The sequence below is a fragment of the Polypterus senegalus genome, chromosome 7 (assembly GCF_016835505.1).
Source record: "Polypterus senegalus isolate Bchr_013 chromosome 7, ASM1683550v1, whole genome shotgun sequence".
In the NCBI taxonomy this organism is placed as follows: Eukaryota; Metazoa; Chordata; class Cladistia; order Polypteriformes; family Polypteridae; genus Polypterus; species Polypterus senegalus.
In genome coordinates this window covers 180,587,121-180,610,293 of record NC_053160.1, presented here as the reverse complement: position 1 = coordinate 180,610,293, position 23,173 = coordinate 180,587,121, and the positions used below count along the sequence as shown (strand labels likewise).

The window sequence follows — 23,173 nt, the reverse complement described above, 5'->3', positions numbered from 1 at the left end:
GGTTTAGGGTTGGGTTTGGCCCCTTAGTTCCAGTGAAAGGAACTCTTAATTCTTCAGCATTCAAAGCCATTTTGGACAATTTCATGCTCCCAACTTTTTTGGGGATGGCTCCTTCCTGTGCACAAAGCAAGATCTATAAAGTAATAGATGAGCGAGTTTGGTGTGGCTGCTCAGAGCCCTGACCTCGACCCAATAGCACAGCTTTGGAATGAATTTGAGCAGAGACTGCAAATCAGGCCAATGTCTAACATCAGTACCTAACCTCACAAATGCTCTCCTGGAAGAATGGTCAAACATTCCCATCAACACACTCCTTGACCTTGTGGAAAGCCTTCCCTGAAGAGCTGAAGCTGTTAGAGCTGCAAAGGGTGGGTCACCTCAATATTAATGCCTATTTATTAAGAAGGGGATGTCATTAGAACATTAGAACACTTTGGACGAGAACAGGCCATTCAGCCCAACAAAGCTCGCCAGTCCTATCCACTTATTTCTTCCAAGAAAACATCAAGTCGAGTTTTGAAAGTCCCTAACATCTTACTGTCTACCACACTACTTGGTAGCTGATTAAAGTTCATGGGTGTGTAAAGGCAGGCGTCCCAGTACTTTTGGCAATATAGTGTACTTTGTGCACTGACAAAAATGGCATATCTGCTCATTTTTTTTTATTAATAAATATTATTTTTCAGTTACATCACAAGTATCTGTTTAAATGAATATCAAATCCTGATATGTCCAAACACGTTAAAAAAAGATAAAAGTATTTGATGGGGTCTACTTACTATTTCGCATGACTGTACAGTGATAGGATGATGAGAGAGTGTAAGAGTAAAAAACAGGAGCTACAGAAAGAACCAGAATATCAAGTCATCTTCTTATCAGATCACCTAAAAGTCCCAGCATACCTGACATTCCTCTGGAGATGGCCGATCTACATTTTTGGTTTTGCTTAGACTAGCCATGTGCATTGTGTGTAATTTAATGATGTAAAAACAAACCAAACACCTTGGCACTTCATATACACGACGGGTGAAAACTTTTAGAACACCTCACAATTTCCAGAATTTCTTTAAATGTAATAAGCTGAAATGCAATGAATGACCTAAAATGATAAAAAGATAAGCAATAAAGGTTTAAAGTTTAGGTTACCAAAAAATGAGAAAGTGGAAATTTCAGAATATTACAAATGGGCCTTCTTCAGGGAACAACTAATTGGTTGCAACCTCCAGAAGCAGCGCCTCCAGATGGAGTATCGCCACGACTGCTGAAGGCCTGTGCGTTGGAGCTGGGGAGTCCTCTACAGCTCATCTTCAACCTGAGCCTGAAACAGGGGAGAGTCCCGAGGCTTTGGAAAACATCTTGCATGACCCCAGTCCCAAAGGTATAACGTCCTAGTGAGCTGAATGACTTCCGGCCTGTCGCTCTGATGTCACATGTGGTGAAGACCATGGAGTGGCTGTTACTTCACCACCTGAGGCCACAGGTCTGCCACGCCCTCGACCCACTGCAGTTCGCATACCAGGAGAAGGTGGGAGCGGAGGATGTATAGCATCATCTATATGCTACACCGATCCCTCTCCCACTTGGACAGAGGCAGTGGTTCTGTAAGAATTATGTTTCTGGACTTCTCTAGTGCGTTCAACACCATCCAACCTCTGCTCCTTAGGGACAAGCTGACAGAGATGGGAGTAGATTCACACCTGGTGGCATGGATCATGGACTATCTTACAGACAGACCTCGGGATGTGAGTCTCGGGAACTGCAGGTCTGACATTGTGGTCAGAAACACAGGAGCGCCGCAGGGGACTGTACCTTCTCCAGTCCTGTTCAGCCAACATACATCGGTCTTCCAATACAACTTGGAGTCCTGCCACGTGCAAAAGTTCACTGGCGACACTGCTATCGTGAGCTGCATCAGGAGTGGGCAGGAGGAGGAGTATAGGAACCTAATCAAGGACTTTGTTAAATGGTGCGACTCAAACCAACTACAACTGAACACCAGCAAAACCAAGGAGCTGATGGTGGATTTTAGGGGACCAGGCCTCTCATGGACCCCGTGATCATCAGAGGTGACTGTGCAGAGGGTGCAGACCTATAAATACCTGGGGGTGCAGCTGGATGATAAATTGGACTGGACTGCCAATACTGATGCTCTGTGTCAAGAGTCGACTATACTTCCTTAGAAGGTTGGTGTCCTTCAACATCTACAATAAGATGCTGCAGATGTTCTATCAGGCGGTTGTGGCGCCCTCTTCTATGCGGTGGTGTGCTGGGGAGGCAGCATAAAGAAGAAGGACACCTCACACCTGGACAAACTTTTGAGGAAGGCAGGCTCTATTGTAGGCACAGAGCTGGACTGTCTGACATCTGTGACAGAGTGACGGGCGCTGAACAGACTCCTGTCAATCATGGAGAATCCACTGCATCCACTGAACAGGATCATCTCCAGACAGAGGAGCAGCTTCAGCGACAGACTGCTGTCACCATCCTGCTCCACTGACAGACTGAGGAGACCCCACACTATGCGACTCTTCAATTCCACCCTTTAAACGTTAACATTATACAAAGTTATTGTCTGTTATACCCGCATTGTTATCACTCTTTAATTTAATATTGTTCTTAATCAGTATGCTGCTGCTGGAGTATGTGAATTTCCCCTTGGGATTAATAAAGTATCTATCTATCTATCTATCTATGTTCAGCAGCAGTTTCATTGTTACGCTGACGACACACAGCTATAGCTATCCACTAAATCCACTTCTGTTTTCCCTCCAGATGCTCTTATGGCATGTCTCCAAGACATAAAGACATAGACGACTCACAAATTTCTCCAACTAAATAGCAATAAAACTGAGGTGCTCCTCATTGGCTCTAAATCTACACTTGCTAAGGTTAACCAGTCTTCTATTTTAATTAACAATATTAACACAAACATCTCTTCCCAAGTTAAGAGCCTGGGTGTTATTCTTGACAGTACTCTCTCTTTTTCCTCCCATATAAGTAACATTTCTCGGACTGCCTTCTTCCATCTCTGAAACATTTCTAGACTTCGTCCTGTTCTTATGCAACACTGTACTTCCAGATTTACATAAAGTACGAGTGCAAGTATAAAGAGTACACTGCTTGTGCAGCAGTAGATAGATAGATAGATAGATAGATAGATAGATAGATAGATAGATAGATAGATAGATAGATAGATAGATAGATAGATAGATAGATACTTTATTAATCCCATAGCGTTGTGTGAAGTATAAACCCGGCAAAAAAGCAGAGCTGGAACAGACAATTTGTACAATTTGGACAACATTCCACTGGCATAGAACAAATAAACAAAGGCAAATAAAAAAATAAGTCAAGGAATGATTACCGTATATACTGGCATATAAGTCGGGTCTTGAAACCCAAAAAAATCGATCACAAAATCAGACCCCAACTTATACACCCATTCAAAAATAAGACACTTACATGTCTTTTTTATTTTTTACATATTCTTGCCTCCTCCAATCTCGCATCAGTTTCTGAGACGCATCAAATTTTGTTACAGCAGCACAGTTACCAATTTCTTTCACAACTTTTAATTTAAAACCAGCTTCATATTTTCTTCTGATCGAACGCTCCACCGTAGATAACGGATGCTCTTATGATAAAGGGGTACAAGGGCGGGAGATACAAAAAATACAAATCTGTGCAAATGTCACTTCAGAACAGTTCGGGTATCACTGTGTGGTCACGTAGGCACAGTACATCAGAAGAAAATATGAAGTTGGTTTTAAATTAAAAGTCGTTGAAGTGGCGAAAGAAATTGGTAACTGCGCTGCTGCAACAAAATTCGATGTGTCTGAGAAACGGATGCGAGACTGGAGGAGGCAAGAAGATGGAAAAAAAATTAAGTTTTTGAACAGGCGTATAAGTCCGGGTCTGATTTTATGATCGAGTTTTCGGGTTTCAAGACCCGACTTATACACGAGTATATACGGTAAATGAAAAGTCTGCAATGTCCACTTTAATCCCAATGTCTGAACTGTGTGATTTGTAATTATAAACTCCGGAGCAGAGGGGCAAATTAAATATAAATGCCCCAAATATTCTAGAGGACACTGTTTTTAACGTATGATTTCCTTATGAAAGTCTGAAGATACTGCAGCACTGAAGGAGGTGAGTTCTCGCTAAGATCACTTCCATACCTGCTAAATCAAATGTCCTTTGCAGTGTGCAAACTCGCATGAAAATATATGGCTGGCTGGGCAGCCGGCAGGCAGAAAGACTGATAAGGCAAAGCAGATGTTCTTCATTAAGCAGACATAAAATGTCCATTTGGTTCAGAGAGCTGCCCACATGCACACACCATGATAGACAGAGCTGCAGTTCTTTATTTAAAAAGGCAGCCTGAAGCAATCGCACTCGGCAGTGTCTCGGCTGGGATGGCCGCTGCATTAATCCCGGCTTAACAGCTTAATTGAACGTACTGAAATGATTCAGATAGGCAGCTGCCGACCAGACAAGGTCCCCTACACTTCAATACTTTGGCCAACATTGTAATTCCACGCAATATCAAGTGTGTGTCTGTGTGTGTTTTGTTTTGGTATTTTTTATTAGGATGAACCCCCATTTTGTAGGACTACATGCCAAGACCACAATTTACTATACAAGTGACCCATGACCGGTCGAGACTGGCAGGCTCATCAGACTGATGACCTGCAATATCAACTCCATATTGACTCTTTCAGGGCTAATGTTGACTTTTGTCAAAATTCAGGGGTAGAGAACGGTAAACTGCGACAAAACTCGCCCTTACTTTTTAGTTTGACTCTCTTTGCTTGATGGAAAGTTACTTAGCTTTGTTGATTTGACCTTGATTGCCTGCGCGTGCATGAGAAGTGAAGAGCAAACATCTGGCGAGACTAAAGCATATGTGCAAGGCAAAATACTCAATGGATGTTTTCTGTATTATCGCTTGTCACAGACGGCTGGGGTTTTGACCCGGCCGAGACGCCTAAAAGGACCGGAAGGTGGCATGAATAGCTTCCAGGCCACGAGGGGGGCAGGAGAGGACCACGGGAAAAGAGAGCAAAGGTTATAACTCGTTGGGACCCGTGGCCACCGCCAGAGGGCACCTTAAACCTTGTGGGTCCTGGAAATAGTTACTTCCGCCAGACTCGGCAAGATGGCGGAGGTACCTGCCAGGGATGCCCGGAGTGCTTCCGGTGCAAAGAGATCATCATCAGACACCTGGAGCACATCCGGGCGGGAAATAAAAGGCGCCGCCTCCTAACAGTCAGGGAGCTTGAGTCGGGAGTGGGAGCTGGACGAAGCTCCCAGGAGAAGAATAGAGGCAGCTAAAGACTGACGAAGAGAAGGTTTATTGGGGAGATTTAATTGCTGAATGCGTTGTGTGGTGTTTGGAACTGTAAACCTGTGGTTATGTGGGATAAATAAACGTTTTATAAAGATGTGGTTTCCGACTGGTGGTGTCCGGGCATGTCTCGCACGCTGAATCGCACTCTAACTTTTCGGACTCTGAGTTTGATACAACTGATCTGGAGATGGAAAATGAAAGTGAAGTATCATGACTAGAGCTGCTGATTAACTGTACAGACTGCATCTCTGTTGTTAGTCATTAGCACTAAAACATAAGTAACATGACAGTTAGAATTTGTTACTAACCCTCACCTATTCTGTTTCTCTTCTCGGTACTCAAATGTGGCACTTGGTGCCACGGCCCACCTGCCAAGTTGTTGTGCCTGCTTATGGTAAAGTCATCCCTGATGGAGGATCGCAGGAATCATGGGAAAGAGGGGTCCTTTCATCGGATTGGCTCAGCCGTCGGAATGGCCAAATGGGGGTGGCAGCTTGATGGATGAGGGGTCTCCTGGACTCTAAAAATATCCAAATCTTATTATGTGATATCATCTACTGTTAAATTCTGCTCCGTACTTCTAAAATTTGTATTATTATGCTGTATTAAGGATTTGTTCAGTTCTGTGTATTGTATTGTATTGACCCCTTTCTTTTTGACACCCACTGCACGCCCAACCTACCTGGAAAGGGGTCTCTATTTGAACTGCCTTTCCCAAGGTTTCTTCCATTTTTCCCTACAAGGTTTTTTTGGGAGTTTTTTCTTGTCTTCTTAGAGAGTCAAGGCTGGGGGGCTGTCAAGAAGGGGGGCCTGTTAAAGCCCATTGTGGCACTTCCTGTGTGATTTTGGGCAATACAAAAATAAACTGTATTGTATTGTATTGCAAGTACCAGCATTAGCCTATTGCTGATCGTGGTGCAGAACACATTCGTGTAGCTGATATGCTTACAGCAGCATTCGCCTAGGACACGGGTGTCGAACTCAGGGCCTGGTGGGCCGCAGTGACTGCAGGTTTTCATTCTCACCCTATTCCTAATCAGTGCCCAGTTTTCACTGTTAATGAACTCCGTTTCCCTTCATTTCAATAGCCCTGTTTTTAAGGATTCAGTCCTCTGAATTGATTTGTTTCTTCATTAAATGGCAGTCAAACAGAAATGAGCCAACAGATGACCAGCTAAATTGGGGCTTCAAACTCCAACCAATTTCTTAATAAGAAGCTAATTCTTGCTGTTAATGAAACTCATTATTTAATTCCATGGTTTGTTGCTGCTCTCATTCAGCCACAGCAGACATTTCCAAAACTGTTCTTGTTCTGGTTTTTTTTTTCTAAGACCTGAGATATCAACCTTACTGAGACCTTCACCTCTCTTTATTTTCAGATATTATGTGATGAGCACAGATGAGCTGGTCATGTGGCACCTTGTTTTGTGTCTCATTATTGTTTGGCTGCTAATTAAGGAAAAAGAAACAACTAAGGGGCCAGAGTCAAGTGAATTAAAATGAAGGCAAAAGAAGTGAAAAACGGGTCACTAATTAAGAAGATGGTTAGAATGAAAACCTGCAGCCACTGCGGCCCACCAGCACCGGAGTTTGACACCCCTGGCCTAGGAGGACCACCACTTATGATGGCAAGAGGTACAAACCATATTGCGTCACACTGCGACTGCCAGCATCGCCCACCTGCCGTGCGAAGACAGAGAAGTTACCGGCGCACCATGCATTCCTGCTGGCCATCAAGCCGCCCCTGCACAGCCACTGCTGCCAGAGATGCCAAACTGGCGCCAACAGCAGCCACAGCACGTAGCAACAGACGTTTTATGTTGATTTATGTGTGAAACCAGTGCACTGTGGGCTTCTCAGAAAACTTAAAAATATTCAGCCCTCAAAGAGTTCAAATTTCAAATGGAATCTGAAACAAGAAGCCTAGGAAACTTACAGCAGCATAAGCATGATGTATCAGTGCCCCCCATCTTTTTTTCTTTCTTCATCTTGTAAAGCACTTTGAGCTCCATCATTTGTATGAAAGCGTGCGATAGAAATAAATGTTGTTGTTGTTGTTCAAAGAGACGAATCCCTTGTTTAAATTCAAGCTGGGAGGACTTTGGTGTGCACTTTATTCTGCTCAGTTCCCAATACGAGAACACAACCAGTGTGAGTAAACATACCCCATGATAAAATGGTGACCTTTGCCACAGAAATGCCAGCTTTTCATTCATTTGTAATGCAGCTACGTCTACAGAGGTCCCAACCAAAGGAAAAATAAAAAATGGTTACAAAAAATGAGAGACACAAAGAAACAACTCTGGAAAAGCGTGAAAAAGACATAAACCTTGAAGGTGTGCTGGATGTCATGCATGGAAGATGAGAACGATCCCTGGCATCGTTTAGCCCTCGCCAGACTGAGACTTGGCTACCCACAAAAGCCAGGATGCTCACGCTGGGGTTCCACTCTAAATTTCTGACTCCCGCTACCTTCACTGCGGTGAGCCAACCTTCTCCCGGTCACTTTTGCTCCACACCAGCGCTCAGCAGGAGTGAACGCCACTGTCGGCCCTCGAGTGTCGGCCAAACACCCCACTAGGGCTCGCCTGCCAGCTGCCTGAACACATCAGCGCTCGCTCACTCGCTCTCTCTCTCTCTCTCTCTCTCTCTCGCACCCACTGGCTCCCTCGCTTCCAGCTGCCTTCTTCCTTAACCTCTGTTCCCTTTGTCATCCTCTTCCCCTCCACACTCGCTCACGCTCCTATTATACATAACGCGGACGTGGATCAGATGTGGCGATCAGCAGCTCCCGGCATCAATTACGGATGTGGACGGCTCCTCAGCTGTGCACTTCCATTCAGACGCGCACCTCCAGGTACAGGAACAGTTTCTACCCAACTGCAATCAGACTCATGAACAATCGGTAACCTTGTGTCACCTCCACTGCTACCTGCACATATACTTCTGCCACTGTCTCTATTTATTCCTAGGATTCTGGATTTATTTATTTACTTATTTATATTCATTTATTTATTGTTTGTTTCTTTTTCTTTTTTGTCTATGATCACTGTCTGCAGGGGCACATGCAAGCAAGCATTTCATTGTACATGGTACTTGTACACATGACAATAAACAATTGAAATAAGTGAGGAGTGGGTGGCATGTTGGCACAGTGGGTAGCACTGTTGCCTCACAATAAGGAGACCTGGGTTTGCTTCCCAGGTCCTCCCTGCGTGGAGTCTGCATGTTCTCCCCGTGTCTGTGTGGGTTTCCTCCCACAGTCCAAAGACATGCAGGTGAGGTGCATTGGCGATCCTAAATTGTCCCTAGTGGGTGTGTGGGTGTGTGTGCCCTGCATTGGGCTGGCGGGGTTTGTTCCTGCCTTGCGCCCTGTGCTGGATGGAATTAGCTCCAGCAGACCCCCGTGACCCATTTGTTAGATGGATGGATGGATGGATAAGTGAGGACTGCTCGCAATCACAAAATGTCCCGGAACCGCTCCAGCCACACTACCACAACCCCTCTTCTTTAAGCCACGAGTGCGGCGATTATCAATTTAAAAAAACTACACATGGCTCCCCGTGGACCACTTTTGCCAAGTTGTGGCAAGGTTACTCTTCAAGGAAATTTGTCGAGACTTTTCAGTTTTCGTTCTGATATCTCGAACAGATCACGATATCAAAGATTTTGTATGAAGAATGGTCAGAAATACCTCCATCAGAGTCCAGACACTCATCACAGGCTATAGGAGGACAGCGTCTAGAGGCCAAAAGGAGGCTCAACGAAGTATTGATGTCATATCTCTGTTGGGGTGCCCACATTTATGCACATGTCTAATTTTGTTATGATGCATATTGGATATTTTCTATTAATCCAATAAATTTAATGTCACTGCTGAAATCCTACTGTTTCCATAAGACATGTCGTATATTACAAGGAAGTTGATACTTTGAAAGCTCAGCCAATGAGAAACAAAAATCCAAAGAATTAAGAGGGGTTCCCAAACTTTTTCATATGACTGTATCTGTAGGAAATAGTTCACATGAGATCTTTTCACATTAATGTTCCTAAAATGATGACACGTTCATTGACTTTGTGGTGATGTCAACAGTCCATGACAATTGAACACTGTCACTTGAAATAAATTGAGCGGCTCCCTGGGAGCAACTGCTTACTCCAGGGGTCCTCAATCACTGACCTGAAGGGCCACAGTGGCTGCAGGTTTTCCTTCCAACTAGTTTCCTAATTAGAAGACAGTCAGTGCTGATAATTAAACTTGCCATTTTATTATTTGACTTGTTTGTGCTTTCATTCATCCAATTCATTCAGTTTCCCTCCCTGAAAACATTATCCATGTGTTTCGTGGGCCAGAACAGAACGAAACTTAACGCTCCTTCCAATTTCCCTCTCATTTATTTCTAAACATTTATTTTAACTCTGATATTTCATGGTGAATATGCGCAGGTTTAAAAAGAAGCACGTTAGCTGGAGAGCAGCTGGTTTATTGGTTATCTGTGTTTCATTATTAACTAATGTCTGGTTAAGAAAATAGGCAACAATTAAAACGTAAATGCAGCTGCTGAAAACTAAAATAGTCAATTAAGGGTTCCGAATTGTTACAGGCAAGAGAACTAAAATTAAGCCCAAAAATGTATCAGTTTAGTAGCAAATAAATGGGTTCTAATTAAGAAATGTGGAAGACGAATGTTCTTTTCGTTTCGTTGTACTAATTCATGTCTGAGAAGTAAGCTTTACAAAACCATGTAATAGCATGCTTTGTTTTAGCAAACAGAACAATATTTGTGCAAAGGACTCAAGGTCTAAGCTTTCCACACATGAGTCTGCCTTATCACGTTTTCCCTTAGCTTACATCTGAACGCCATAACAAAAGGGGCCAAGAAATCAAGTTGCATAAGGGACATTGAAGGGGCTCAACGATTGTGTATAATAAAGTGTTGACTGTTACATTTTATAATGATATTAAATTACGCATTCTCGGGGTCTAAAACTGGACCCCACCCAACAGACGGGGTTCAGAAGAGCCCTGATGCTGTCATGTATATTTGATTGTCTGCATTTCTGAAACTCTTCTCACCGTGACTCTGAAAATAAAGCTGCTTTATAACTGCACCTGCTGTCGGGTCTGAGTTTCGTCCACAGTTTTGGCGCCCAACGTGGGGCAGGAGACGGCGGACGGCTCCTCGTGCAGGATCGTCCAGAGGACCGTGGTGGAGCCGATTCCAGCCGGATCGGGTCCAGCTTCGGTAAATGTAGGATTGGCCTGCCTTGGGCGTTTCCTGCGTGGGGAGTTCTGACTCTGAAAATTAAATTAAAAGTTTTGTTGCTTGGTGAAAGTGAAATCCACATATGTGAGTGGCAGACATGCAAAGTTACTGGCGCCTAGCGCAGGCAGGGGTTGGCGAGCGAAGCGAGCAGGGGGCTTCGCCTAGTTAAAAAGGTGTCGCATTTTTGAATGGACATATAAGTCGGATCTGATTTTGTGATCGATTTTTCGGGTTTCAAGACCCGACTTATACACGAGTATATACGGTAGCTAAATACCAAGTGTCATTATCTGAAAGGACTGAGTTCTAATTAGGAAACTGGCTGGAATGAAAACCTGCAGCCACTGCGGCCCTCCAGGGCCATGATTGAGGACCTCTGTCTTAATCCAAGCAATTAACCAACAGAGAAACAAAATAAAATAACAACTCCTCACTTATGTTGTGTTCTCCCCTTAGCATTGAACAAAGTCCTCAAGCAACCATAAAATATAAATCATTAAAAAGTCAAACATACACAAACGGGCAAATAAACTGCAGTTTTTTAGAGTTAGAAATACACAGCAATGCTCCAAAAATGCACAAACCAGCTACTCTTATCCCATCTCCCCTACTAGTTATTAGTAATCATTTTCCACTTTGCAACAAACTTGGTGTGCCACTGTTGGAAAATTATGTCTTTATGTAATGCTAAATATGACTTTCATCCATCCATTATCCAACCCGCTATATCCTAAGTACAGGGTCACGTGGGTCTGCTGGAGCCAATCCCAGCCAACACAGGGCACAAGGCAGGAAACAAACCCCAGGCAGGGCGCCAGCCCACCACAGGGCACACACACCCACACACTAGGGACAATTTAGGATCGCCAGTACACCTAACCTGCATGTCTTTGGACTGTGGGAGGAAACCCACGCAGACACGGGGAGAATATGCAAACTCCACGCAGGAGTGTGTGTGTGTGTGTGTGTGTGTGTGTGTTTGTGCGCGCCCTGCGGTGGGCTGGCGCCCTGTCCGGGGTTTGTTTCCTACCTTTGTGCCCTGTGTTGGTTGGGATTGGCTCCAGCAGACCCCCGTGATCCTGTAGTTAGGATATAGCGGGTTGGATAACAGATGGATGGATGGATGGATGGATGGATAGATAACGACTCTTAAACTTGTGGGCTCAGACTTCATGTTTTGTAAACTGAAATAGCAGGGAGGTACAAATAACCTCATTAGCTCATTAATATTCATGAGGTCATTTTCCAAGCGTGTCAGATTTGGGACTAGACAAAATTCTGGAGTGTATGCAAAACAGACATCGACGGGAATTCTGGGAAAATAAGTACACAATTGTTAAAAGTGTGGCATTGTTTATTAGGATGTATATGTTTAAACATAAAGTGACCATTGTGTGTAGGCTTGTAAGAATATGTGAAATGGAGGCTTGGGACTCTAAAATGAAAATGTCTCAAAAATAACTTAATTACATGGACTTGTCCCAGACGTTTGACCGAAGCAATATCTTGACACTACAAAATCAATGGATTTTAAAAGGAGACATTAGGAGGAGAAAGAAACAACTGCCAAAGAGTAGACCACTCGGTTAGACTTTGCCATCTGGAGACCACCCCTCCGCTCCCAAGCATCACACCTGGTTTAAGAAAACAAAGACCGCAACAGCCAAAGCTACAGCCACCTGACAACAAAGCTCGCTGCATGACTCTGATTTGAATTGTTCAGGTTGTACGGTATGTTCTCATATCTAACACGTGCTCCCGGTTTCTCCTTCAAATAAACCCAAGTAATGATTGAAGTGGTTTGAGAATTGCTTTGCTGAAGTCGTCCTGCTGTTTACTGGCATTTACACTGCCCGTTCCATGATGTGGGGAGCAAAGACACATTTTTCTTTGAATTATCCCTCTGCTCCATGGTTTAAAATTATAAATCATGCAGTTTAGACATTGTGATCGAAGTGCACGCTGCAGACTCTCCTTAAAGATGATCGGCACACATTTCGGTCACAGCATGTAGAAATGATGACACTTCTTCTACATGGCCCTCCATTTCAGGACACCATAATGTTTGGGCCAATTGGCGTCACAGATGCTTGCGATTCCTCAGGTGGCTTTCATTGCTTCATCAGGTACTTCAGCTTGCTTCTTCCCCTTTGGAGTCTGTAGCTGCCATTGTTCAACATGAGGATAAGAGCTGTGCCAATGAAAGTCAAAGAAGCCATTCTGAGGCTGATAAACAAGAATAAAACCATTAGAGACGTCGATAAAACTTTAGGATGACCGAAATCAAATATCTGGAATATCATAAAGAAGTAAGAACACACCAGTGAGCTTGGTAATCACAAAGGGACTGCTAGGCCAAGGAAGACCACTGATGATGATTGAAGAATCCTCACTATGGTCAAGAAAAAGACCCCAATGCCTGTCCGGCAGACCAGAAACAGACTTCAGGAGGCCGAAGTGGACGTGTCAGAGACGACTATCAGCAGAGACTTCATGAACAGAAATACAGAGGCCACACTGCAAGATGGAAACCACAAAAACAGGATGGCCAGATTACAGTTTGTGAAAAAGAGCCTGCAGAATTCTAGGAAAAGCTCTTGTGGACAGACGAGACAAAGATGAACCTCATCAGAGTGATGGCAGGAGCAAAGTGTGGAGGCAATAAGGAACTGCATGAGATCTAAAGCAGACCATTTCATCTGTTAATAAACACGGTGCTGTTGGGTGTTCTGGCTTAAACATGTATGGCTGCCACAGATCCTGGCACACTTCTCTACATTGATGATGGAACTGCTGAAGGCAGCCACACAATGAATTCTGAGGTGTGTAGAAACCTCTGATCTCCTCAAGTTCCAGTAAACTCCTCCAAACTCTCTGGGCGGTTCATCATTCTACAACAAGATAATGAACCAAACAGACTGCTGAGGCAACACAGGAGTTTATCAAAGATAAAAAAAAGGAAACTTCTTGAATGGCCAAGCTAGTCACCAAAGTTCAGTTCAAATGAGCAGGCCTTCCATATGTTGAACAGAAAACATAAGGGGACAAGCCATCCGAAACAAGCAGGCGCTGAAGATGGCTGCATTAGAGGCTTGGCAGAGCATCACCAGAGAAGGTCCTCAGCACCTGATGATGTCTGTGAATCACAAACTTCAAGCAGTCATGGCATGTGAGGGATATGTGACAAAGTGCTAAATGTGACGACTGCCAGTGCTGTGTCCCAAACACTATGGTGCCTGAAATAAGGGGACGTGTGGAAAAAGTGCTGTGTGACAAAATGTAAGCAAGTCCCCGTACATGAAAGTCAGCAATATGCACTTTAATCACAACGTCTGAATTGTGTATAATTTTAAACTGTGGAGCAGAGAGGGGAACCAAGGAGAAATGTGTCCTTGTCCCAAACATTATGAAGGATTCTGTATAGGGTGGTCCAGATGTAATTATGCAATTTTCATTACGGTATAACTTATTAAGTTTATTACATAATCACCTGAAAAATCCCGGCCCATCGAGAAGCGTGCGAACTGACGACATGACGAACTGCCTTCGCGCCAAACTGGAATCGTCCCCGCATAAATCAAAGTCATCCAGACGATCTGGATCCGCATAATTACAGTACATCTGGACCACTCTGTACATTCGTTTGTTGTCAAGCATTGCTCCACACCTTGCGATTACACCCACATTGTAAAATAGTTTATAGACATGTCATTTTTGACCAAAGAACACCACCAATATTATGAGATTCAGCTATTTTAAAAGAAGACCGGCCATGACAATAGCTCAGCACTTTGTCTTCCTCGCAGTGCCTGGTTTCCTCCCGACAGACCAAATCACAGTACAGTTTTCGTGCCACATGGTTGGTTTTATTTTCATTTACTTTTGCATTTACAGTGGTGTGAAAAACTATTTGCCCCCTTCCTGATTTCTTATTCTTTTGCATGTTTGTCACACAAAATGTTTCTGATCATCAAACACATTTAACCATTAGTCAAATATAACACAAGTAAACTCAAAATGCAGTTTTTAAATGATGGTTTTTATTATTTAGGGAGAAAAAAAAATCCAAACCTACATGGCCCTGTGTGAAAAGGAATTGCCCCCTGAACCTAATAACTGGTTGGGCCACCCTTAGCAGCAATAACTGCAATCAAGCGTTTGCGATAACTTGCAATGAGTCTTTACAGCTCTGGAGGAATTTTGGCCCACTCATCTTTGCAGAATTGTTGTAATTCAGCTTTATTGGAGGGTTTTCTAGCATGAGCCGCCTTTTTAAGGTCATGCCATAGCATCTCAATTGGATTCAGGTCAGGACTTTGACTAGGCCACTCCAAAGTCTTCATTTTGTTTTTCTTCAGCCATTCAGAGGTGGATTTGCTGGTGTGTTTTGGGTCATTGTCCTGTTGCAGCACCCAAGATCGCTTCAGCTTGAGTTGATGAACAGATGGCGGACATTCTCCTTCAGGATTTTTGGTAGACAGTAGAATTCATGGTTCCATCTATCACAGCAAGCCTTCCAGGTCCTGAAGCAGCAAAACAACCCCAGACCATCACACTACCACCACCATATTTTACTGTTGGTATGATGTTCTTTTCTGAAATGCTGTGTTCCTTTTACGCCAGATGTAACGGGACATTTGCCTTCCAAAAGTTCAACTTTTGTCTCATCAGTCCACAAGGTATTTTCCCAAAAGTCTTGGCAATCATTGAGATGTTTCTTAGCAAAATTGAGACGAGCCCTAATGTTCTTTTTGCTCAACAGAGGTTTGTGTCTTGGAAATCTGCCATGCAGGCCGTTTTTGCCCAGTCTCTTTCTTATGGTGGAGTCGTGAACACTGACCTTAATTGAGGCAAGTGAGGCCTGCGGTTCTTTAGACGTTGTCCTGGGGTCTTTTGTGACCTCTCGGAGGAGTCGCCTCTGCGCTCTTGGGGTAATTTTGGTCGGCCGGCCACTCCTGGGAAGGTTCACCACTGTTCCATGTTTTTGCCATTTGTGGATAATGGCTCTCACTGTGGTTCGCTGGAGTCCCAAAGCTTTAGAAATGGCTTTATAACCTTTACCAGACTGATAGATCTCAATTACTTCTGTTCTCATTTGTTCCTGAATTTCTTTGGATCTTGGCATGATGTCTAGCTTTTGAGGTGCTTTTGGTCTACTTCTCTGTGTCAGGCAGCTCCTATTGAAGTGATTTCTTGATTGAAACAGGTGTGGCAGTAATCAGGCCTGGGGTGGCTACGGAAATTGAACTCAGGTGTGATACACCACAGTTAGGTTATTTTTGAACAAGGGGGCAATTACTTTATCACACAGGGCCATGTAGGTTTGGATTTTTTCTCCCTAAATAATAAAACCATCATTTAAAAACTGCATTTTGTGTTTACTTGTGTTATATTTGACTAATGGTTAAATGTGTTTGATGATCAGAAACATTTTGTGTGACAAACATGCAGAAGAATAAGAAATCAGGAAGGGGGCAAATAGTTTTTCACACCACTATATGTAAGAATTCACTCACGCAAATAGAAAACACATTCTTACCATGAGGAAAACAGCTCCAGATATATGAGCTACAGTGATTATCTCCAGATTCCTTTAGCTGGCAGAAACATGCGTCAGAATCAGGGAAGGTGCAGAGCAGTACTGGACAAACTGGACGTGTTTAATAAGTGACCCATTCCCACCACTGTAAATATTACAACACATTAGACGAGAACAGGCCATTCAGCCCAACAAAGCTCACTAGTCTTCTCCACTTATTTCTTCCAAAACAAACATCAAGTCGAGTTTTGAAAGTCCCTAACGTCTTACTGTCTACCACACTACTTGGTCGCTTATTCCAAGTGTCTGTCGTTCTTTATGTATAGAAAAACTTCCTAATGTTTCTGCGAAATTTACCCTTCACAAGTTTCCAACTGTGTCCCCGTGTTCTTGATGAACTCATTTTAAAGTCACAGTCTCGTTCCACTGGACTAATTCCCTTCATAATTTTAAACACTTCAATCATGTCTCCTCTTAATCTTCTTTTGATTAAACTGTAAAGGCTCAGCTCTTTTAATCTTTCCTCAGAACTTATCCCCTGTAGCCATGGACTCAGCCTAGTCGCTCTTCTCTGGACCTTTTCTAGTGCTGTTATGTCCTTTTTGTAGCCCAGAGACCGAAACTGCACCCAGTACTCCAGATGAGGCCTCACCAAAGCTTGAGCAGAACCTCCTGTGACTTGTAGTGCACATATCAAGGCGCTATATAACCTGACATTCTGTTAGCCTTCTTAATGGCTTCTGAACTCTGTCTGGAAATCGATAGCTTAGAGTCTACTGCGACTCCTAAATCCTTCTCATAAAGTGTACTCTCGATTTTCAGACCACCCATTGTGTATTCAAACCTCACATTTTTACTTCCTATGTGTAAACCTTTACATTTACTGACATTAAATTTCATCTGCCACAAATCTGCCCAAGCCTGTCTGCTGTCCAAGTCCTTCTGTGATGATATAATGCTTTGTCGGGCAACCGGTGCGCGCGCTGTGGAATTTTTCTAGGGGAGCCACGAAAACTTTTGTAAAATATTTTAAATTTCTAGTGTTTTTCAACTTTTGGTTGATTAAAAAGATAATGTTAAAAAAAATATTTTATGTTGGAAAAGCAGATAACGGAACACTTACGAGAATGAAGTCTAAGAAATGCGAGAGACTTCAAATGATCGACAAGGAAATGCGCGTCTGTCTTTCAAAAATTGATCCTCACATCAATCTCATATATGCTGAAATACAATCTCAACGTTCACATTAATTAAATTTAAGATTTATCCTTTGATTCCTTTATTAATAAAATGCCTTTCAAACTTGTAAAATTAACTGTTTTTATTGGCGATTGTCCATAGATTGTGTCGTCACGACTTTATTTATGGGCAGTCCCTCAGGTGCCACAAAGAAGAAAACTTTTGGACTTAGTGCGCCGCAACTCAAAAAAGGTTGCCTTTCACTGATATAATGGATTCCAAATTATCTGCCAATCCACCTATCATGGTATCATCTGCAAACTTAACCAGCTTGTTACTTATATTCCTATCTAAATCATTTCTATATATTACAAATAGCAGCGGCCCTAACACTGACCCCTGAGGGTCGCCACTCTTAACATCGCCTATTTCTGATGTGGTTCCTCTCATCATTACCCTCTGCTTCCTGTGTCTGAGCCAATTCTGTACCCATCTACATACCACATTCTGAACTCCCACTTCTTTTAATTTAATGCCCAATCTCTCATGTGGCACCTTATCAAAAACTTTCTGAAAGTCAAGATATATACAGGCAGTCCCCAAGTTATGTACGAGATAGGGACTGTAGGTTTGTATTTAAGTTGAATTTGTATGTAAGTCGGAACATTATTTAATATTATTTTAATAAATGCTATTGTTCACCGACTGTAACCAAGTGCTCTGCCAATGAATGATGGAGTTTCACCTCTCTGACCCTTTTATTATTTCTACTTTATTTTCAGTGGTGATGGTTTTTCTCTTCTTTACTGTATCACCAGCACTTGCATCAGGTTTGTGTTTCAGAGACATTCTTGAAGGGTGAAGAAAAAACGTTAAGATGAGCTCTTCTGCACAGCACTGTATACGCTATCACAGCAGGAAGACACCCGTCGTCAACACGTCTGATGTACTGACAAGAGACAACTTCCTGCTATGTGCGTAAAAGTACAAGCAGGCTTGCTATGGAGAATGAATGGGGGCAGCGAAGGGTGGTTCATCACCAGCCCACCTCACAGTCACCTCCACTACTGCATCCACCCACCGAGAATGAACACGGTGCAGCCAAAGGCGGGTAGTGAATCTCCCCCATTCAACAGGCAGCCATCCGATGCACACTACAATGCTAACCCATTCACCCACAACCAGGTCACCGCTTGCAGCATCACCAGCCGCCCACCGACAACGAAACGGGGCAGCCATGTGTGCTGGGCGGGCAGTGAAATGACCCCTCTGCTCCATCCAGCATGCGCCCAGTCAGGGGCAGTAGCTGCGGCGGCATAGTGGGCAGGCAACGAACCATCGTCCTGCACACGAGCGATAGCTGTGGCCCCGGTGGCTATGGACCACAGGTCACTGCTTACCGTGAAATCGATAGACAGAAGAGAGAAGGGTAATAAAGTCAAGTAGAGCTCAAAGTCTTCCTGAACAGATGAGTTTTGAGTTGTTTTTTAAAAGAATTCATGGAGTCAGCTGACCTGATTAATTTCGGTAGGTCATTCCAGAGTCTGGGCGCCATACAGCTGAAGGCCCTGCTGTCACCCATGGAGCGTAGATTAGTGTGGGGCACAACAAGATCAGAGGACCTTAGTGGGCGGACAGGCACATAGTGTTTGAGAAGGTCACTGATGTAGTTTGGCGCCAGGTTACTTAAGGCTTTGTAGGTTATTAGTAGGATTTTATATTCAATTCTGTAAGACACGGGGAGCCAGTGAAGGTGAAACAGGATGGGTGTGATGTGCTCGCTGCTGCTGGTTCGAGTGAGGACTCATGCAGCCGAGTTTTGAATAAGCTGGAGCTGTGATATAAGATTAGAAGGGGCACCTGCCAGCAACGAGTTACAATAATCGATGCAGGATGTGATGAAAGCATGGACAAGTTAGAAAAGGAGAGGAAGGAGCGAACACGGGATACGTTACGGAGGTGAAAGTAAGAAAGTTTCTTAATGTGGTTTATGTGGGCGGAATAAGAGAGGGAGGAATCAAAAATGACACCAAGATTCTTTACAGTAGAGGCCGGTCTGATGAGATCACCGCCAAGATGGACTGGGAAGGAGCTCATTTTATATTAACTTGCACTTTAGTCCCAATTTGCAGGAGTTCAGTTTTGTTGCAATTTCATTTTGAAGAGTTCTGCTCCATCCAGGTATTAATATACCACTCTGTGTGTAATGAATCTATATAAATATAGGAGTTTCACTTTTTGAATTACTGAAATAAATTAACTTTTCGATGATATTCTAAATTTATTGACATGCACCTGTACTTACATTACATTTCATCCATCCATTATCCAACCCGCTATATCCTAACTGCAGGGTCACGGGGGTCCGCTGGAGCCTATCCCAGCCAACACAGGGCGCAAGGCAGGAAACAAACCCTGGGCAGAGCGCAAACCCACCACAGGGCACACGCGCACACACACCCACATACCAACACAATTTAGGATCGCCAATACACCTAACCTGCATGTCCGTTGGACTGTGGGAGGAAACCCACGCAGACACGGGGAGAACATGCAGACTCCACGTAGGGATGGACCTGGCAAGCGAACCCGGGTCTCCTAACTGCGAGGCAGCAGTATTACCCACTGCACCACTGTGCCGCCCCATTAAATTTCATCTGCCACAAATCTGCCCACGCCTGTGCCCCATCCCAATCCCTCTGTGATGATTCAATAGAATCCAGATTATCTGACAATCCATCCTTCTTGGAATCATCTGCAAATTTAACCAGCTTGTTATTTATATTCCTATCCAAATCATTTAAATAAATGAAAAACAGCAGCAGCCCCAGCGCTGACCTCCCCGGGACACCACTCTTAACTTCAGCCAGTTCTGCTCAAGCTCCTCACGCCATCACCCTCTGCTCCCTGTGCCAATTTTTCCCCCCCATCTACACACCACACCCTGAACTCCCACTTCTTTCAGATTCATGCCTAAGCTCTCACACAGGACCTTATCAAATGCCTTCTGAAAATGAAGAGAAATAAAATGACAGGCACCATATTTGGGGTTTTCATTAGCTATAAGCCATAATGAGCAAAATGAAAAGAAATCCATCCATCCATTTTCTAACCCGCTGAATCCGAACACAGGGTCACGGGGGTCAACTGGAGCCAATCCCAGCCAACACAGGGCACAAGGCAGGAACCAATCCTGGGTAGGGTGCCAACCCACCGCAGGACACACACAAACACACCCACACACCAAGCACACACTAGGGCCAATTTAGAATCACCGATCCACCTAACCGGCATGTCTTTGGACTGTGGGAGGAAACCCACGCAGACACGGGGAGAACATGCAAACTGACACAGGGAGGACCCAGGAAGCGAACCCGGGTCTCCTAATTGCGAGGCAGCAGCGCTACCACTGCGCCACCGTGCCGCCCCTGGAAAAGAAATAAACGCTTGAAATAATAATGATACATTGTATTTATATAGAGCCTTTCCCATGCTCAAGGCACTTCACAGAGTTTAAAAAAAAAAGAACGGCAGGGTATACAGTACATAGCATTGTACTAAACCAGATAAATACATAAAGAAGAGTAAGGCAGTAATTGGTGGCACGGTGGCGCAGTGGGTAGTGCTGCTGCCTCGCAGTTTGAGACCTGGGTTCACTTCCCGGGAGTGGAGTTTGCATGTTCTCCCCGTGTCTGCGTAGGTTTCCTCCCACAGTCCAAAGACATGCAGGTTAGGTGCATTGTGTGTGTGTGTGTGCCCTGCGGTGGGCTGGCACCCTGCCCGGGGTTTGTTTCTTGCCTTGCACCCTGTGTTGGCTGGGATTGGCTCCAGCAGACCCCCGTGACCCAGTATTTAGGATATAATGGGTTGGATAATGGATGGATGGCACCATTCTGAATGTATCCTTTTGTTGCTTTCTGACAGAATTCCAGCATCTTAGCAAAACACAACCTCACTCGGAAACCATGTTGACAATTTCCAAACACTCCTATTCATGCCATGTGCTCCTTCCTCATTCTTCTCCTTAATAATTCTTCCCAGTAATTCACTTGCAATGCACATTAAGCTTACTGGCTTATAGTTGCTTGGATCTGCCTGATCACCTTTTTGCTATTTCCCAGTCCTTAAGAATGTCCCCATTGCTCGGTGACTTTCTACAAAGGTGTGTTGAGGGTTCAGATCTCTTGAAGCACTTGAGGAGGAATGTTGTCAGGTCCTGGTGGGTTTGTTAGGTTTCAGCCCTGCTGTTCTGTGCTCTTCACTTGTGGTGATCAATTCTGTCACCTTGTCCTCTAACACTGCCTCCCAACCAGTCCCCCAGATTCATGTCTACTCTACTATGCTGACCTCTTCTGTAAGTTGTTTAGGATAAAAGTGTCTGATAAGCAAATACACATTTGAATAAATTTGAACTCCCCCGATTTGTCAATGGTAAAACATTTAAATTATTACAATACTATCAAAATGAATGCAATGTTTCAAAAATGGATGGCTGTAACACGTACAGTTCAAAGGTTCAAAGAGAGGTTGAAGGCTGCCTGGAGTCCAAACTAAGGGTGGGGACACAACGGGGTGGTGGGTGCTCTGCAGTGGCTGAAGGAAACCTGCATGTAGGCTGCAAGTCAATGACTGTCGTAGAGATAGGCCAAGCTGCCCACACCGTGCATGGGATGTAAACGCCTGGACGGCAAGTAAACCGCAGAGAGGTTCCCCGGTCCATGATGACAACAGGGCCGCACTGACACCCGAGCCCTTGTCATCTACTCTATACTCTACTCTCCGATCGGTACAGGTGTGTGTCTTGGGGGTGTGCGTTGCGCCCGCTGCTGCTGCTGCTGCTGCTTGAAAGAAGCTGTCAAAGACTGCGTGTTGTCATATGTAGCCACGCGTAGTATTCCAGGCATGTGAGAAATGCATCCTGCCAGGGCCGATCTTTAAATCGTGGACAGGAGCCCCGAGGACCTGCTTCCGGCATTCTGAATAGACCGCAACCCCCCAGCCCCTTTTTCATACACAATGGCAGAGCCCGCATACTCTTTTTTTTTTTGAGGGGGTGGTGGAAGATCGCACTGTCACACTACGCTGCAGCCACGCAACTGACGCCTGCTGGGCGAGCACCGCGCTCGTTACAACACAAAAGACATAAGCACAGCGATCTGATTCTGCCTCTCACAAAAATCAGCACAAAGATAGCTTGTGACCCTTCCTCCCTACACAACTGCAGCCAGCACCCCCAAGTTAAAGCTCCGCTATGACACAATATAAACAGTAGCAGTCAATCAAGTGCCGGCAGCTCCCACCCCCGCCCTTCAGAAACTTCCCGCAGTTCAGTCCCCGGTAGCACGCCGACACGCCTTACCTAAAGCCGGAGATCCCTTTTTATCCTCCTTGGCGTTCTCTCATAAGTGTTTCTTTTAGTGAAAGGACGATTATATGATGGTGCGAAGAGGGGGCGATTACCTCCCTGTAACACTCCTTGCTGCTAGACTATGACGTTTGGTCCGGCTGCAGAGGGGACACGTGCAACCGGGATGCGGAATCATGGGAAAAGCAGTTCGTTGGTTGACCATAGATACGCCTACAAGAATCGGAGATCGGCGGTTAGGAAGGTCGCCATATTACACGAGAGTTTAATCCTGTTTCTTCCTTCAAATATGATAAAAGATATAACTCAGCCGATGTATGGTTTGTCTTTATTGTTTTGAATATTTAATTGCATACTGCAAAAACACTGCAGAATGGCTGTATCACAATGGATCAATGGGGTGGATTGGTTTGCATGCAACCTAATATTTTTAAAATACACATACGATTAGATTATTTCAGCACCTTTGG

General features: G+C 44.2%; 1 protein-coding gene across 2 annotated transcripts in view; it reads right to left on the bottom strand.

Annotated features, from left to right (window-relative positions):
- ctif (CBP80/20-dependent translation initiation factor) overlaps nt 1-22,855 on the bottom strand; it is a 423,275-nt gene extending 400,420 nt beyond the window's left edge. For both annotated transcript variants that reach the window (XM_039759672.1, XM_039759673.1), the window contains exon 1: nt 22,698-22,855. The gene's annotated coding sequence lies outside the window, so the exon portion shown is untranslated. The remainder of the gene's footprint in view (nt 1-22,697) is intronic.
- Between the last annotated feature and the right edge of the window lie 318 nt (nt 22,856-23,173).